The following is a 17,057-nucleotide window of genomic DNA, read 5'->3' as shown; positions in this document are numbered from 1 at the left end:
AATTTTAAAGCCATTCATATAACCAATAACTCTCTCCACATGTATACGCTTTGAAGTTACTCGCCTATCATGAATAACCCCAGTAGGATCTAACTGACTCTTTCCTTTCAAATATGTAGGTGTATTTACCTGACCATTGTGGTTTGCAAACAGATCCTGTACCATTAACCGCCGATCGACCATAATGCTATCACTTTTTGAGAAAATGTTCAAATTGGGGTCAACTAAACTCGATCGTTCTATAATTTGCCTATCTGAGGTAGACCCCCATATGAACTTGATACAAATGAGACAGCACCACTGAGTGTATACCTACCATAGTCTTCAGTGTGTTTTTATGTTTGTAAGAGGACCATGTGGCTGACTGTTCCTCCAAATCTGAAGGCTTTTGAATGGGTTGCTCTGTGACATCTGGAATCGCTGTTGTCTTTTGGATTTATTTTTTTTTTGCAAAATTTACAGGCATATGCTGCTGCACAACTTTGACAGATGACCATATACAAATTCCTTCAGCTGAAAAAATTAAAAGTTAAAGGGAAAGGCAACCCTAACCACATTTTTGTTTTTATGAATAAAGTATCGTAAACGACAGTCTTTAACACCAACAACCCTTGCTTATTGATTAAATCAATATTAATCTATCATATATTTTGAATTACCCGCCGCTAAGAGAGCGGCCATTGAAGTTTAATTTATGACGTCACACCGTTGGTTCCGGTTTATTCCATCAGAGCACTGTAAATATGACAAGTCACGAACAGTTAATTTGGAGCCGTATAGATTTGAGTCCGTTCTTTCGCAAGAGGGAATTAATCATAGATGTTCATTCGAGTCGCAGACAAGGCAGACAGTACACATTTCTTCATACGAATGTCCCGAAACTCAACTTGTCATTACACAGATATATGATGAATCCACAGTTTACATAGTGTTTTCTTTTCAGGTTCAGATGACTTGGTTGGGTCGAAAATTTCGAGAGAAAAATTACATCTCCCCTTCGCATTAGTGCAATTAACAGCTTGACAGGAAACATCAACCTATTTATTCGTAAACTATGTCATATCGCATGCACATCCTAGAATCTCATCAAAACTGGAACATACGGTGTGACGTCAAAATTATTGATTTTTGTGGTCTTGAATACAAAAGAGTTCCACATTATGGTAGCCTCTATAGAAGGCGGGAGTTTCAATTTCTAACGTTTTCAAATTATTACTGAAGCTTATCTAGGCCGTATATCAACAAAATCATATGACAATTTTTAGGTCATCTGAGTTTATTCAGGTGACCTATTGCAATCGGTTGTCGTCCGTTGTCGTGCGTTGTCCATCAACAATTGAACATTTTTAACTTCTTCTTGATAACTCACCTACAACCAGGCACACAACAATATATAACCATCGTAGATTCTTCTTAAAAGTTTATCAACATAAGAGAGAAAGTTAAAATAACGCTCTAAAACGCACGCGTGACTTGACCAAGCGTCTGTCGTATACCCTATAGCAACACAGTAAAATTTAGAACCGGAAAAGATCACCGGCGAACCCTACTGACAAACAAGTTGATGGTACAGGGATTTCAACAGTCTCGATTGAAGTCAGCATTTCGCAAATTCTATGGTCGTTATAACGATCTAGTTCGTCAATACAACCTCGCATTGGGTCAAATGCTGTCTGACGTGTTTCATACCGATTGTTAAGCCGTTCTTGGCACCCTGATTTTGACTGCGGATAACTCCGTTTACCTGATCAGGATATGGGGCTCACGGCGGGTGTGACCGGTCAACAGGGGATGCTTACTCCTCCTAGACACCTGATCCCGCCTCTGGTGTGTCCAGGGGTCCGTGTTTGCCCAACTATCTATTTTGTATTGCTTGTAGGAGTTATGAGATTAATCACTGTTCGTTATCTTCACCTTGCATTCTAACACATAAATGTTATCATTTTCTGAAGTGCGATAAAGCAAGGCCCATATTCAACACCCGGAAAGCTAGCTACGATGAAATCTAGAAATTGAAAAAAAAACTTTTTAAATTAATATTTCCACTTCTTTAATAGGCTATTAGGTTTCAGTCGACAGTACTCAATTTACCGCATTCCTGCAATCAAAATATTCGAAATTGGCCTTTCAACAGTTGATAGTAAGTAGTATTACGAAATCATTTATAAGTAATTAAAATGCAAATACGAATGTTATATCGGTAATTTGTTTTGTGTTTCAGTTGCACGATTATTTCCCCTATGTATTGTTTTGGTTGTTGACCCAGATTTGATGTGAACTGCATCGAAAGTAGGCAAACGGTACGTGGCAGGATGACGGAGTTCCGAAGGGTTGTAGTTATCAAACCCAGATTTACAAAGTATACTACATGTTTGTGAATTTAATCTAATTCATTTCAAAATTAAGGATGATATCTCCCTCATGCATAGCTCTGATCCTTGGACGAATTTGGCTCCAGTTTTTTTGCACTCTAGTTTTCCTTTTAGCTCCTACAAGTTTATTGTTATTTCGAATTTCCAAAGTTTTGGCTTGAGCATCACTGAAGAGACATTACTTGTCGAAATGCGCATCTGGTGCATCAAAATTGGTAGGTTTTACATTATGACCCCTGGGTCATAAATCCTACATCAGAATATAATACGTGACAGTAAAACTTAAAATTGTGAATTCACTGGATTATATCAATCAATATAGGAATCTTTGATATTTTTCACCTCGGTACCGCTACATCTTCCATCTTTTCACCCTGCGTTATGTTTATTTTCAATCATTTCGTCAAAATAAAGACTATTATGAACCCCAGTAAGAAATTGAATGTCTTTTTATATTCTTATGACACATTATCACGGTTCTTCATCAAATCATTTCAAACCTTGAATTCACCTCATGAAGCAAACATCCGTGCGAATTTTCTTAGGTACTCGATATTAATCACGAGTGTTTGAGAAAAGTAACTACTTTCATTCAAAATATGCGGCATATTCTGATTTTTAATACGTCTGTGCGTTCCGTGCGATATGTGTTAGACAAAGAAAACTCTCATTTATGTTGTGGGTTGTTTTGTTGAGAAAAATAAATAGACCGATCGCTTCCAAAATCTGGAACCCCTGCGTTACTGAATATTTTCACCATGGTCACGATGGTCCACGGTGTGAATGGTGATTTCATGTTAGATATGAAATTCAGCCCCCTTCAATTGTTCAAAGTGGTTCTCTCTACCCTGATTACCTTCTGACTTTTTTTTTAATCGTTGAATGTGTCCCGCCAACAGCCTGTCCACGCTTGTAAAGAAGAAAGTGTCTTAGAATATCCTTTGACGTGCAACGTCACGTGATCATGAATATTTCGAAATGGAGCGACCCCTAACTGACTTGGAATATGAAATTAGCTTGATTACTTTTTAATCCGATTGAGTTTTGAAAATTACATAAAGTATAGAACTTTAATAGCTTGACATAAAACACACGAGTTTTGTTCCTCCGATAATATCCAAAGAATACGGCTTAAATAGCTTTTTAAAAAAGATATGCAAGTTACTTCATTTGTTGTGTAGCGTAATATGCCTAGTCTCGGAAATCAACCCAGCGTCAAAACGTTAATGATGGTTATTAATCAATATGAAATTGGGGATGATCTGTCCTGTAACCATTTGCAAGTACATGATCGATATCCGGTTACAGGTGGCGCTAAAAATTGCTACGGGCAAAAAAAAATTATAGAAGAATAATTGTCATGTGATACCAAAGGAAGTAAATGTCAAAGAAAATAACTGTATGCTTTATTCTATGAACAACATTTAGTTATGCGATTAATTGCCATTGTATTTGATTTCATTTTGATACATCATCACGCATTGTTGCCAGAACATTTCAGGATCAATTTTTAAGCTATTATGTAGTACATTGTACATAAATAATGTTATCTCAAAGAGTGTAAATAAACATTTTTAAAAAATCATTGTTTCTATTTTATTTGTCAATAAAGGGTACAGCTAATACATTTAAACGAAAATAAAAATGTGGGTCGCTACATACAAATGACATGACAAAAAATCATTATGAAAGGGTTGACCTCGGGAGATGCAACACTTGCAACAAGAAAGATAGTGATCTTGAGAAGTGCAGAGCTAAGTCAAGGCCGACTTTGAATAAATCTTTCGCTGTGCCATCACAGTAATGGACGAAAGTGTAAGCCGTATCGTGTGTGGGAGTGGAAATGTGCACCCCTGATAAATATAGGATTATAAAAACAAGCAACTGTAAACTCAATACTGTTAACAACGAAAACAAAAAGGGTAGGACGTCGTTAATAATTCAAACTGTGGTGTTCGAAATACGCATATTTATAATTCTAATGAAATCAGGATCACCATACTTTTTGTTTCAGATTCTCTCATTCATAGCATACCTGCTGTGAAACGGGGCCTTGGTTTCTGTGGTTTCATCCGAAAGACCGCCCCATTTAGTCGCATCTTACAACAAGCAAGGGTTACTGATGACCTACTCTAACACGTATCCCCACGGGACTGGACTTCGATAACAACATCTTATTTTTAGATGTATACGATATAAAATTATATGGACTAAAATACCGATTTCAGAATCCTGCAATTAAAAGAATGTACCTCAAAGATGCTCCTCTATGCACAGAAGATACACAAGGTTTAAAGGAAGACAACTCTATGCTAGTAGCGAACAAACAATGCACGAGAGAAAGCAAATTATAATTATTATTTTTTAAATTTATTATTTTAAACATATATATATATATATATTCTGCAAAGAAACTTGTAAAATGTTTATAACAAGCTACTATAGGTATATGTATACATGTATATTCTTTTCTGAGAATGTGTATGAGAGAGAGAGAGAGAGAGAGAGAGAGAGAGAGAGAGAGAGAGATGCATAGTCATTATCTAATAATTTAATTCTTATTGTATCCTTGTCTCTGATTGGTCAATTCCAATGGAGGAACGCAGGTTATTTTTGTATAACCTGGTTTGGTATGGGGACACACCCCCTTGACAACCAGATGTCGGAACTATTTTTCCCTCTCTAAATTTACATCGCAGCACTGTTTTCAGCCTTCTATGGACTAGAAAGTCAACGTGCACAATAAGATACTTCGGTTTGATACACATATTGTTTTCTCGTTGTAAATGTTAGCATCTACTTGTACGCAAATCACTGTTGTAAATCATCTTTCTCTGTATGTATGGTCGAATAATAGATTAAAACAAAGATATTATATTCGAATTAATGATTTGCCAAGTAAGCATTACCCTGTTCATTATGAAATACATTTTTCACTGGTGAAAAGGGGGGTGGGTAGGTTGTTTCATTGCTTGATCCGTCTTTCAACAAACCAAACAAATTCATACGTCACATTTTATCACAGGACGTCAGCCACATTGACATGTGGATCCCGATTTAGCGTACTTGCTTACATATTTTCTTGTGTCGGATTTACTATTAGCGACAACATTGCATACAAGGGTAACTTTTCATGTAGTAGAAGTTTTCACAGAGTTGAAAGCCGTATATTATTGCATTTTCTGATATTTGAAGATTTTTTGGGGGTAGGCCTAAACAATGCAATTTCCCGTACTTTTTCAATCTGTCGGAGATGAACGACTTCAAAGTCGATCTCTATCTCTAAAGGGCAGCGAAATACGCATTACATGGGTAATCTACACATATTTTCTATCATGATCAACTTCACTTTCCATACAATATTTTAATAAATGGCTAGGCTCCGTAGTTCTAACTAAGATCAAAGATAGCGACCATCGGATTCACAGCTAGACGCTTCGTGTCGCTAAGTGAATCATTGCGCGGCTCAGTTGACTTGTATTTTTCTGAGTTTATGTATATTTTGATAAACGAAGGTTAATATCTTTGTCTCTTGCATTAAATTATAAGGAATGACGCGGATTATAAAGCGTAAACTGACCCAAACCAGGTTATACTCGTATAACTTGCCCCAGAATTAAAGTAATTCCTAAAATATATTAAAGGTACATTTATATTGAATTTAAAAAACAAAACAACAAATTGGTTCCAGCAGGTGTCAAACATATCTTTTTAACTATTTTGATATGCAATATGTTTCTGGGTTTCATAAAATATATTCATTAGCGATATCGCAGCATTTACATTCAGTGTCTCCCCTTTACATCTCATAATGTAGTTATAAAATTTGAGCCAAAGAACAAGGTTATTTTGTATAAGTTATAGAGTTTGTTCTTGTAAGGCTCTAAGCTCGCGCTGTGGCCATACATTGACCTCATTTGTACAGGTTGGACGATATTTCTTTTGTGTTACAAACTTATCATATCAAATTTCGCTCCATAACTAGCCCTATCTCGTCCAATCTGTACAAATGAAAGGGCAGAGACAAAGATCTGTATCGGCTACTCTTTAATTAAAGAAACATTCTATCTTTATCATTATTGATTACAATGAATATTACCAAATACACAATAATAATTACAAACATTATTATAAAAGTTCACACAAATATTAAATAAGCCATTTGAAAAAGTTGTTTCAGAAATGCGCAAGTATACTCAATATCTTGCATGTACCTGTGCAAAATCAGCTAGAGTGTAGAACTCGGTCTCTGTTCCTCGCATTTTAACCATATTTGTTAGATCCACAGAAGTTCGTGACCTTATATTTTGACCAATGAAATGCGTTGAAAAAGTAACGAGCTTCGGACAAACATCGGACATCCGCCATTGTTTTGTATAGTAAACACAGAAATGTATCGACCGATCATGTGTTAATAATACAGTGTGTACGTATCTCTTTGTATGAGGAATGATTAAACATTTTCCTCTGGAATCTGTAAACCAGACAGTACGTATCCAGACAAACTTAATGACGCCAAATACACACCATTTCCATCGACGAAAGACAAACTTGAAGAAGTGCACATGCGGCTGCCGTTTATTGCCTTATGCCACAGGCCTCAAAATCAGCTAAATGTCCACACAATAACGAAGATACGCATCTATGAACTCGGTAAGATGTTTTGTTGTTTATTGTACTACGCAGACATTTATAATCCACGCACATAGCATCGTTTTTCGGGGGGAGGGGGGCTTTCAATCTTTTGCATCAATAGCGGGATCCTACTAAACAGAGTACGCTAGAGTACTTTAGAGCACGCTGGTAAAAATTCATCATTTAATGCAATTTAATTGTTTATTTGTATGTATACCACTTAAATAAACGTGATTATAAAATAATATTTCAAAATTTATCAAAAGTATTTGTTTTTAGCGATGTTTTGACCAGAAAACAACATTCAATTTATTGAAGATTTATAGCATCACGATCCCGATTAGTACTACAATGAATTTTGTTTGGAGAAAGAATTGAGCGATGTGACATATTACATCAGTAATTAATTTTACGTATGATTGATAGTTATTTGGAATTCATGATCTTTGATTTTCTTCTCTCCCCCCCCCCCTTTTTTTTGGGGGGGGGGGGTTGTTTTGGGGGTTTCTATGCCTTTGTAAACCTCCCTTTTCATTCATCAATTTATTTTATATTTTGTTTCTTTGTCCACTGGCCAATTATTGATTCAAATCAAGTGAATAATTGATGGCCTTAAAAAAAACCGCATCCAGTGTTGATTTAAAACAACAGCGACAATCAAAGAACTCATCTTCATAGATGTAATCATTTCATTTTTATGTAAATTTAGATACCACTGAATGATTTATTTTCATGGAATTCACTGTTCAGTTGACTAAAAAAGAGTTAATACTTTAAAAATAAGATAAAGGCATAATCTTGGAAAATTAACGTACTCTGTTTAGTAGCGTACTCTGTTTAGTACCACCGTCAATAGCGACATCCGTTTTACAAATGTCACAAAAGGGGAGGGCGTGTCAGAGGAAGTGTATACTAGTATCTCATAGCTTAAAAGAGAAGAAAAACTGTCATTGTAATTGTAAAGGGGGTTGATACGTTGTCACACTACACTGCACTGAGCACTACATGCATGTTTTGCAAAGTTTTAAAACACACAGAACTAAAAATTCACTGTTTGCAGATCGTACTGACTACTGAGCTGTGCTTGTTAGCCATGAATTACATGCTAATGACATTGATAATTAATGCATAAATTTGAATAAATGTATCAGTTAAACTTTAGTTACAAATATTTAAACAAAACCTAAACGATGACCCTACAGGGATCTGATAAAAGTATTTTTGTTTTGTTTTCTTAGCAACATGATGAGCCAATAGCTGGATACCCAGTCCCGTGTGATGTTAAACGGGAGGAAATGTAACTATCAGGATACATCAGGAGATTGGATAGAGCTATAAACCAAATCAAGTGCTTTGAACTTTTCAGTAGAAAAATTACTGTCTGTTACAAAGTATCAATTATTACAAGGTGTGTGTGGCTGCTTTGAATTCTTCTAAAAATTTATTCATTAGGGAAATAAGCATAGTATTCAACCATGTTTATTTTGTGTTGAGAGTTCAGCTCATGGTTTCTGTGAACAACAGTACGCCCTATACAAAATTTTGTTATTCTAACTATACATGCGGAGGAAAGCTTTGCAATTTTAATCACCCCATTAAAATTATCTAGGTATTTTGAAGATGCCATTTTCTTTATGTTAAATTTAACCGTTTTCGAAATATTTTATTAAATATTTTTGTCATATTTAAGAAAGTGGAGTTGGATTGTATGATTGTCTATTGAATATTGACAAGAGGTAATGGAAACTTTCGTCAAATTGCATCATCAGAATTTAAATAGCAAGCACTAAATTATTTGACACCAAGTTGTGGCCTAATGATACATACTTTAAAAATGTTGAATCTTAATTCTATATTTAATCAGAAATTTTGAGAGAGAAAAGTAGGTAAGAAATAATGAAACTGTTCAATATTATATATATGTTTTAATTACTGAATTTCAAAGGCCATATTTATTGAAGACACTTCAAAAAGCGTCCTAATCTTATTAACAATCAATCTGGTTGAAGAGACTAATACGGGCATGATATTTCAAGAATAAATCCCTCCAATGGATTGTTGTCAACCAATATGCTATTGCAGCAGAAATATTTTTGTGAGTAAATGTTGTTTATTGGCAATCATTGGGTTAGGATTTTATATACCCCTACATTCCAACCCAACCAGTGGATATGGGGTATTTTATAGGTATGAAAATTTAACAGTATCGAGTTTAACACTGATTTTGCCTATGGATAGCTCCGTTTATCTGATCGGGATACAGGGTTCATGGCGTGTGTGACCGGTCGACAGGGGATGCTTACTCCTCCTAGGCACCTGATCCCATCTCTGGTGTGTCCAGGGGTCCGTGTTTGCCCAACTATCTATTTTGTATTGTTTATAGGAGTTATGAGATTGATCACTGTTCGTTATCTTCACCTTTCATCCATACAACAACTCACAAATAAAAGAGAGAAAAAAAGGAGGACAGGACAGTAAGAAAACGTGTTACATTACTCTGGCTACATATCCTTATACAAAAGTCGATTTTTGCAGCAAATATAAGAGTGACAGTAGTAGATCACGTTTAAGCATTTTTTAAGATTTGCATCAGGGTTTTTATATGAATTAGTGGAAAATTTCTCATTAATGATTGTGATCATTATATTGCTACATGCATTTTATTAAAATAAACGGAATTTCTAATGAATGACATTGGTGTTTATTTATAATAATTATTCAAGTTGGTTTGGGCTTTGACAATACAATGGATGAGACAGATGCGGGTTTAAAAACTTCTTAGTTTGTACCATAATGAAGCAAACTAGTGCATGGAAGCTTTGGAGAAGTCTGGTTTAGTTTGCCAGTGGCAGATCTAAGATTTGTCAAAAGGGAAACCAATAGGCTGATAAAGCGATTTTATCGTCTGTGTCGATCATCATAGAAAATATGACAGAAAGCGAATGAATCGCTACAGACAACCAAGAAAAGAAATCTATTTGTGTTTGCATTTAAGAATACGCAAAATTTGTAACAGAGGTTGTAACACATCCGTGGGTGAAAGTCGTTACGTGGTATTAGGACTGATTAGTGATCAAACAGAGAGGCGATGAAAATAGAATGGAGCAAATGTAAACAACTCAAAGCCTGAAGTGTTAACGATACTAGGACATTACAGACTGTTCAGACATTTTAAGATCTTGTACATATAAAAACAAAAATATCAGTAAAACTGATGGATGGTCCCCCACCATCATCTAACCAGTAAATTTACTTCATATAACGAATGACTTGCACAATGACCAAGTATATGTTGGTAAAATTTTCTCGAGTACCAAGAGATTTGGTGCCGAGCGAAGCGAGCGAAAAGTTTAACAACATACTTAGTACATGTTTCACACGAGAAATGAAAACTCTGTGGTCTCTATTTAATTTATTACAACCCTTCTGTATTTTTTTTATCCTTTAATCAAGATCATCAGCATTTATATATAAAGTGTATTTTCGTACTGTGTGGTGCAAGGACGTCTTATGTGATTAATTTACAAGTGCATTTAAAAGTTTAAAATCCAGGTTATCTACATCTTCACAAGTCAAGGGTTATTGATTCGTTACCTCGCACTAACCCTTGACATCAGTCGCTATTTAAAAGTTGGGCTCGAGAAAAAGGATGACGCAAAACGTTAAAATTAATCAGCCAATGGGATTTCTTGTTTCAGATGAAAGTTTGGTAAGGGAATAAACAGAAAGTAAAAAATGGTTGATGAAAAGATGTGAAAAACATCAAATCGATCATTTGACTGAAAACCAAAAGCTTTCGATATCATGTATCAGAGAAGGAAAAGATGTTTTTATTGGGACTAAAACCGGCAGTGGTAAATCGCTACCTTACGAAGTTGTTCCCATTATTTTGGGGGGAAATGCAGTGACGCTGATAGTCGCCCCACTTTTCAACATCATTGCGTGTTAAATTATTTCATAACGCAATCAATAATTCACATTTTTCGTCCTTTAATTGTTGTAGTTTATTATATAGTTCATAGTCAATTTTAGACAACTTGTTTAATTTGTTAAAACATGGTCGACAAACGTACTTCGACAATCCATCATTTTCATTCGGCTCATACCCTAAAACCTCGTCTAATTGTTTCTTCAAGCAAAACGAACTCCCAAAAATCAATCGATGGTATCTGTCTTGTACTAATTGGCCACAAATTCTACACCATAATGCCGTCGCCATGCGTGTTTACTGTTTAGTTTTGTTTTCGACCGATTATAAAAGCCGTTGTCTGATTGGTTTGCAGCTCCAGGCTGCAAACCAATCATATGTTTCTTCTCGAGCCCAACTTTTAAATAGCGACTGATGTCAAGGGTTAGTGCGAGGTAACGAATCAATAACCCTTGACTTGTGAAGATGGGTTATCTATGGTCGGATACTGATGGACTGGATCTGGCACTTGAAGTTGTGTAAGGATGTTGCATTGACAGCCTCAGATGGTAAAGAGTTCCAAATCCTAATCCAATGTGGAAAAAACGATTTCTGGTAAACTGTAGTCCTGACATGCACAAGGAAGGTGATGTTTCCTCTTGGAGAAATGGTTGGTATCAGGAGTGTAGATGGAATGTCAATCAGCTGATACACAATCCGGTACATCAGAATACTCATGGCCTGGGCTCTGCGCTCCTGTAGTAAGGACCAGTTGAGTTGCTGGACATATTGGAGACACTGCTGGTTGTCCTAAAATCATTGATTACCATTCTAGCAGCTCTCCTCTGTACCATCTCAACTTTGTTGATATTTTCTGCCGTATGCGGGTCCCAGATAACACCTGCATATTCCAACAAGGGACGCACTAATGCCTTATAGCATGGGGCTTTGGTCTCACGTGGGCATTGATGGATGTTACGCCGCAGAAAAGTTGATGTTGAGTTTGCTTTCTTGGTGATCTGGTTGATGTGCCGAGTCCATTTCAAACTCTTGTGGATATGAACCCCAAGGTACTTGGCAGAATCAACCACTTCAAGGGTGTGTCCATGGATGCTGTAGGGGTATTCTAGACACTTCCTTTTGTTGCTGTCCCAGTGTCTTTTTTTTTTTTTTTTTTTTTTGGTTTCAAATGATGATAGATTGCTGGATTTATCGCTTTGTGACCAAATATGGTGAGTACATACATGTATCCTATACTATTTTCATAAAGTGTTAGTGATGGGGCATAACATATATCTCACAGAGAGAGAAAGAGGGACGGTAAATATTATCTTAAATGGGGCATTTCTGATCTCTTGTTTCTGTTGGTCGCCCAAACCACCCAAATTTTTGTGTATTTGTTTTATTATTCAATGGTCCATACCAAGTCTGGTATCTGACACTCCGTATTTAGAAAGCGCACGCCCTTCCTTGATTGTTACCAATCATTGGTAATTATTCGTTTAATAAGTAGAAATACAATGGCACGGTTACCCAACCATTTTCATTTTGGTTACCATGTTATTTTAGGGTGTACCAAGTTATTTGGAACACCCAAAAATATTTTGTTTGAGGTGTGAAACATGCACTAATGACTGTTGAAATATTTGTTGTAATGGGTTTTTTTTTCATATACAAGGTATATGTTCTGAATGACCTTGACCTTTACAAAATGACCCTGAGTGACCTTTGTCTAAAATATAAAACTTATACGGTACCAATTTTGATGCACCAGATGCGTATTTCGACAAATAATGTCTCTTCAGTGATGCTCATCCGAAATGTTTGAAATCCGAAATAACTATGAAGTTTTAGAGCTAAATATAGCCAAAAACAGCGTGCCAAAAAAAGTGGAGCCAAATTCGTCCAAGGATAAAAGCCATTTACCTGTTAGGGGGGGTGGGTGGGGTGGCTAGCAGACAAGGTATTAGATCTGTAAATACTGACAGCATAGCAGGGTTATCCATGTTCGTCACGGGTACGATCTATGTCAGCAGAATCTTCGAAACTCTAATCTGTTGCATTACTTGTTCCTACTCATTTGTTTATAATGATAAAGATCTTTTAGACAACATTTGATTTTTTTTTAAAAATATATCTTTATTTTATCCTCTGTCAGAGTTGCAATTGCGTCAATTTGGTATACTGACCGACTATACAAGGTCGTATGCATAAATAACTGACAAATCACATTGTGAACGTGGTCAGAAAATATAAGAGTAATCTGTAAAAACCTCAAGTTTATAAAATACCATGCTTACTGTGTCCCACCAATCAACCCCTCTAGAGATGTACAGAGGCGATAACGAGGGGAAAGTTCACGTGCATATTTCTGAAGCGACCCAATTTCTGACAATCACTCTGTTGATATATTGCTAAACAGTGTGTACCTTGGTTAAACGTTGTATTTACACTGAAGAAGTCCACAGGCAAGATAAAACTGTAATGATTGTATTTATTTTATGTACAAAGAGAGTCAACGTGAAGAAGTCACAGAGCGTCTTCTTACAATGCTGTAATATTTTTAAATGGAATCAACTGTTGTGAATACAATACGATTTGAATGACATCGTGTTGTTATAATTACTATTCATTAGGAGTTTGTGTGCCTATAACAGGGCCGATTTTGCAAATTACCCCATACCTCGATTTATAAAAAGAAGATTGTAAATTTTCAATTTTTAACATATCCGGTATAAGCGTAAATAGTTCTTTCATCGATGTTCAAACGGGAAAACTGACCTCTACAATTGAAAAAAGAGCCAGACAAGTGGTAACTCAAACATTGCTTGTTCTAAATATTGTAAAATCATGGAAGAATTTTAGTTTATTTTTGTCCAGGTTTAGGATTGATTAATTGCTTTTAATCAGGGGGACCCTCGAGAATATTTCACTGATATGGAGACGTCACCATTGCCGGTAAAGGGCTGTAGAATTAAGGCCTATGCTCGGCGCTTACGGCTTTTGAGCAGGAAGGTCTTTATCATGACACAGGGCCTCGGTTTTTACGGTGTCATCCGAAGGATCGACCCATATAGTCGCCTCTTACGACAAGCAAGGAGTACCGAGGACCCATTCTAACCTGGACCCCCGCGGGATTCCTGGTTTAGGCATTTCGTACAGAATGTTATATACAATATACTTTGACTTAGTCCATATTTAGACTAAATGGGGATCCGTTCTAAATGAAATTATATGAGCAGTGCATGTTCTGTAAACGTGTGCAGTAGACATCGGCCAGTACTAAGTCATGCACACAGACTATTCCAAATTATAGATCGTGTACAGTCATAATGACTTAGCTTGAATGTGGTATCTTGGTTAAAATATGCTTCGTCAAACCTGTATATACTAGCAATTGTAACGGAACCTCTCCTTCACTAACTCAATCATTCCATTCATTTAAAAGAGAACCGTCAATCAGGTATGTTTTTCTGAAGATTAATCATATGCAATATTGCAAAATCAATTGAATCAATATTATTTTACATAAAAGTGAATTGATACAAAATAACTTACCAAGTGTTTAGAGCGACAGTATTTGTTGCAAGATTTTGATATACATGTATAAAAAGGAAATGTATAGAATTGGTACCTATACATCAGTCTCACGCCGCGAATCTATCCGCACTTTGTGGTCAAGTGTTCGCTTCGTAACCGGGAGGTCGTGAGTTCCAGCCCCGGGGCTCGTGTCATAGCCGCGTTAAACCCAAGACGTGGACTTAGTAGTGATTGCTCCTTCGCCAAACGCTCGGCATTTAAAAGTTAGAATTGTGGGTCTTTCTGATCTAACCTTTAAAAAGATGGTCCATTGTCGCGACAGGTGTTGGTATACGTTAAAATTACCCTCACTGCTACGGCCCTGAGCGCTAAGGTCTTTTAAAGTGGTACTTCAACTACAGCTGGTAATGTCGCAATATGAGTGAAAAGTTCTCGAAGAGACGTAAAACAAATAATCAATCGAATCTATCCAATTACAGTAACTTACTTACTTAATCCTTTTCATGTATGTCTATACATAAGGCGACTAAAAGGTCTCTCCATTGGCTCCTGTCCTGGGCTCATCCTATGGTATTCCAGGTGTATCCAGTCCCTTTCAGTTCTGTCCCTTTCGATCTCCCAGGTCTTATCTTTTCAGGAGGTTCCACTTCATAGCACTTCTTCCAATGCTGTCTTCCTTCATTCTAAGTACATGTCTCAGATAGCTCCACCTCTCGCACTTGATATCCATGTTTATGTCTCCATTCTAGATTTCTCCGCTACCTCCTTGTTGTTGACTCGATCTTGCCACCTCACTCCAAAAATCCTTCTTAAGCATCTACCTTCAAACCCTCTCTGTCTGCTCTCTATCTCCTCGTTGGTCCTCCATGTTTCCGCCGTGTCTAATAGCACGGATCTAAATTTGCTCTTGTATAGCTTATTTTTGGTTTTCTTCTCTAGAGAGAAGAAATATAAATGGTGAGATGATACACCCTTGTCTCACACCAGATGTTTTCAGAAATCATTCAGATGTTGATCCCTCATGTCTCACTGTGCATCGGAATCCATTATACATGTCTTTTATGATGCCTATGATATTTTTTGGTATTCCGTATCCCTCCATTATTTTCTACAGCGTGACCCATTGTATGCTGTAAAACGCTTTCTCAAAGTCTATAATAGTACTAACGTTAAACAATACATAATCAACCAACCTTCCTTCCATTGTTCGTGTACCCTTTCGTCAGTCCATATCATGTTGAACAGCGTGAGTAGCTCTTCAACACTGGTGTTCTCGATCAACTTCATCATTTCTTCCAGGATGTTGACCGTTCCCGCTGCCTTGTTCTTCGGCTTGTTTATTGCAACCCTGATCTTCTACATTGTAATGTCTGAGGTGTCAATATCCAGCTTCTGTTGTTGACTTTCTACTTGCGTTAATTCTTTCTGGGTCTCTGTTTATTACACTGCTGAAGTGCTCCTTCCATCTTTCTGATTGTTCTTTCTCAGTATACAGGTCCCATGGGGATCCGGGTTAGAATGGGTCCTCAGTATCCCTTGATTGTCGTAGAAAGCGACTAAATGGGGCGGTCCTTCGGATGAGACCGCAAAAACCGAGGCCCCGTGTCACAACAGCTGTGGTACGATAAAGATCCCTTCCTGCTCAAAGGCCGTAAGTGCCCGAGTATAGTTCTAAATTTTGCAGCCCTTCACCGGCAATGGTGACGTCTCGACATGAGTGAAATATTCTCAAGAGGGACGTTAAACATTATTCAATCAATCAATCAATCTCAGTATACCGGATGTTACTATTACTGCCTTTAATATGTGAACCATCTTCCCACATAGCTTCTTGATGATGTTATACAGAGTCCTTAAAGATGCTGTTTCTCCCTTCTATTTGTTGTTTCATCCCCTTCTTCTCTTCAACAAGCTTCCATGTTCTATCAGATACCTATTGTTTCCTTTTGATGTTTCTGTATCCTAACACAGATTGCGATGTGTATGCATCCCTGATGTTCGTCCATTGTTCTTCTATGCTTTTTTCTATTCTGAAGCTCTACTCAGAAACCTCTCTTCACATCTTCATTATTGAGTCTCCTGATGTCGAACACTTTCCGATCTGACTTCCCTCTAGTCTTCCTCAACTTCAGCTTGATCTTGTCATTCGCAAGATAGTGGTAAATATTTACGACTGGCCCTCGTCTCAACTTAACATATGTTCTCCATTTCCTGTTTATCATGATATGGTCTATCTGATTTTTCACTCTGCCATTGGGTGAGGTCCATGTTAAAGTATAAATTTTCTTAAGCTTGAAAATTGTCCCTCCAATTACCAGACTATTCTGCATACAGAAATCCACCAGCCTCTCTTCATTGCCCTGTCGACCCATTACCTACTCCATGCCGCTGTTGTGTTCACCTACTTTTGCATTCACCCCATCACGATCAAGATGTCATGCTTGGGATAAGATGTTGTAATTCCATTTAATGTCTCGTAAAACTCATCCCTTTCCTCCTCTTTCTCGTCGTTGATAGGTGAAAAGTATTGAATCATTGCGAGATAGCCATGATTGGGTTTCAAGCGGACACAGATGATACGGTCGCTGATGGCCCTCCATTCC

At 36.9% G+C, this 17,057-nt stretch overlaps 1 protein-coding gene across 7 annotated transcripts in view; it reads left to right on the top strand.

Annotated features, from left to right (window-relative positions):
* The window catches only part of LOC125649794 (long-chain fatty acid transport protein 6-like), a 53,039-nt gene that overhangs the window by 4,570 nt on the left and 31,412 nt on the right, over positions 1 to 17,057 (top strand). For 2 of the 7 annotated variants that reach the window (XM_056165151.1, XM_056165150.1), the window contains exon 7: positions 944 to 2,300. The exons of 3 other annotated variants lie outside the window; for them this stretch is intronic. The gene's annotated coding sequence lies outside the window, so the exon portion shown is untranslated. Of the gene's footprint in view, positions 1 to 943; positions 2,301 to 14,200; positions 14,378 to 17,057 lie in introns of those variants that run through there. 2 more of the 7 variants (XM_056165152.1, XM_048877584.2) reach the window with 2 other exon arrangements.

The sequence above is a fragment of the Ostrea edulis genome, chromosome 5 (assembly GCF_947568905.1).
Source record: "Ostrea edulis chromosome 5, xbOstEdul1.1, whole genome shotgun sequence".
NCBI classification, from domain to species: domain Eukaryota; kingdom Metazoa; phylum Mollusca; class Bivalvia; order Ostreida; family Ostreidae; genus Ostrea; species Ostrea edulis.
The sequence above is the reverse complement of the archived record's forward strand: the minus strand, read 5'-3'. Positions and strand labels throughout refer to the sequence as shown.